We start from the raw sequence: 2,500 nt of genomic DNA on the forward strand, positions 1-2,500 counted from the left end.
CTGCGATAAAACACTACAGAAAAGGCATCTCTGTGACAGTGCACTACACAGTGTAGAGTATACGCTAGTACTACACAGCGTAGAGTATACGCTAGAATGACGCACTTAGATGGGCAGACAGGAACCATTGGGTCTGGTTTCCTCTTTAGAAAAAAACAGTTGACACACTGTGAGACCAGTGTGGGGCCCCATGCAACAGAACACACACACACACACACACAGACACAATATGGCACACACAAGGCGCACGCACACACACACACACGCGCACACACATACTTTAAACACACTTTGCCTTTTCAACACACATCCCCATAGCCTAGGATATTCCCATCTCACACATTACCGCAATTTAACTCGACTGTAAATTCCCTGCATATTTTTTCAGCTTCTTCTTTTCTTGTAGCTATATATATTATGTATTTGTCTTTTTGTATATTTTGTATCTTACTTCACTTTTTTTTTTTCTTTACTTACTTTACTTTTAAGTACCTTGTACTTATTAAGCACACTTAGGAACTGACAATAACACTGAACCATTGAAAACAAGACCTTGGTCTCAATGGGCTTCCCTGGTAAAATAAAGATTAAATAAAAATACACATTTCACGGCACATCATGAACGGAGTTATGTGACGAATAAAATGGACTTTGACTTTGCCGTTGCTTCCTACCCGTGTGAACTGCTCCTGTCTCCAGGGTGACCTCCCAGACTCCCCAGAGCAGGTTCAGCTGCTCCAGGCTCACCCCGAGGAGGCTGTACCTGCTACAGACCAGACAGCCGGCCCCGGCATCAACAGAACACACTGAAATAGCAGACTGTCCCAGTAGCAGAGAGCCAGTCCAGCCCCCCAGTAATCCACTGAAACTGACCACCAGTAATCCCCTTCTACCCCGTAGCCCTCCAGTCCTGTGTTCTGGTGCCAGACTCTCCCCACGGGTCACCCCACCTCCCAACCCAGCCCTGGTCCTCTGGACCCCAGCACGAGGGAACAGGCCAGCAGCTCCAACAGCCGAGAGAGAGAGAGAGAGAGAGAGAGAGAGAGAGAGAGAGAGAGAGACAGAGAGAGAGAGAGAGAGAGAGAGAGAGAGAGAGAGAGAGAGAGAGAGAGAGAGAGACAGACAGAGAGAGATGGGTAGAGAGGAGATGACAAACTGAGCACACAGCTCAACTGAGCCAGTCAAGCTGAGAGTAAGGGGAGCCTCCCTCCCGTCCTCCTTAACTCTCCCTCCCTCCCTTCCTCCCTCCTTCCTCTCTCCGTCTCCACCCCCGCTCCTACACACAGGCTCCCCCATGCGGACATGCACATACAAATGGACAGCGAGGGTGCTGAGTGTGTGTGTGTGCTTGTTTGTCTGCACTCGTGACGAAATTAACAAAAACAAGATGTTTAGCTGATTTATATATATACATGTTCTCTCTCTAGTCCAATCACATGGAATCACACACACACACACACACACACACACACACACACACACACACACACACACACACACACACAGACCTATAAAGAATATATTCTTTCTATAAAGCTAAGGTCGGTGTCTCTTTCCCACTCTCTCTCTCAGATGAGACAAGATGCGTTTTAGGAGCCCTGTTATCCACACGGAAGCCAGAGGCAGAAGAGGGCAGAAGAGCCAGAAGAGGCAGAGGAGCCAGGGGCTTCCGTGTCAGGGACAGAACACACACACACACACACACACACACACACACACACACACACACACACACACACACACACACACACACACACACACACACACACACACAGTGTGTTCATCGGAGCTAAAAAGTCCCTTTAAATCCGATCAATGGGCGCTTTCATCATATTTATAGACAACTCATTATGCATTCAGCGCTATAGAGCCTACAGTCAGGATAAATGTGATGTGATAAATGACTGTGAAAGTATGAGACTGAATGAAAAGGTCCAATGGAAATGAGCATTTAGTCAGTCAATGTACCTGTTGCTTTTAACTAGTTTAGCACTGTTTTCCCAACTAACTTCAGCCGGCTGAACGTTGACGTTAGATAAACACAGCAATTCAAAGAGACAAAATAAGCTTTCGGTTGCCTGAGTTTAGATGCAGCTTAGTTACCTAACAGCTTATCTAGTTAGTTAGTAGCCTAAAGCCAGAAGTGGTTTTAATTAGGTCGAGGCAACTCACCAACTCCATCTTCTGTCTTCAAAACCATCCTTTATTCTGTTGCTTGACCACAAATCCCCGTAAATACTTGATATAATAGTACTGTAAGTTACTGTAAGTGCACTAAAAACTCATGAACTGCAACTAAAAGTTGTTAGAGAGCTAGTTTTTTGAAAGTAGTGAGATGTCTGTCGTCCCTGATCAAAGAAGTGACAGAGCAACTGTTTGTAACACAGGACATCCCCATCATCCCACGTGGTTGGATCTGGGCGGGGTTTAGGCGACCTTGCTCTCGGACAGCCAATCAGATGCGCAGTTTGAACATCAACAGCGTGGCAGCTGCGACAGC

Source organism: Borostomias antarcticus, assembly GCF_949987555.1.
Source record: "Borostomias antarcticus genome assembly, chromosome: 29".
NCBI lineage: Eukaryota > Metazoa > Chordata > Actinopteri > Stomiiformes > Stomiidae > Borostomias > Borostomias antarcticus.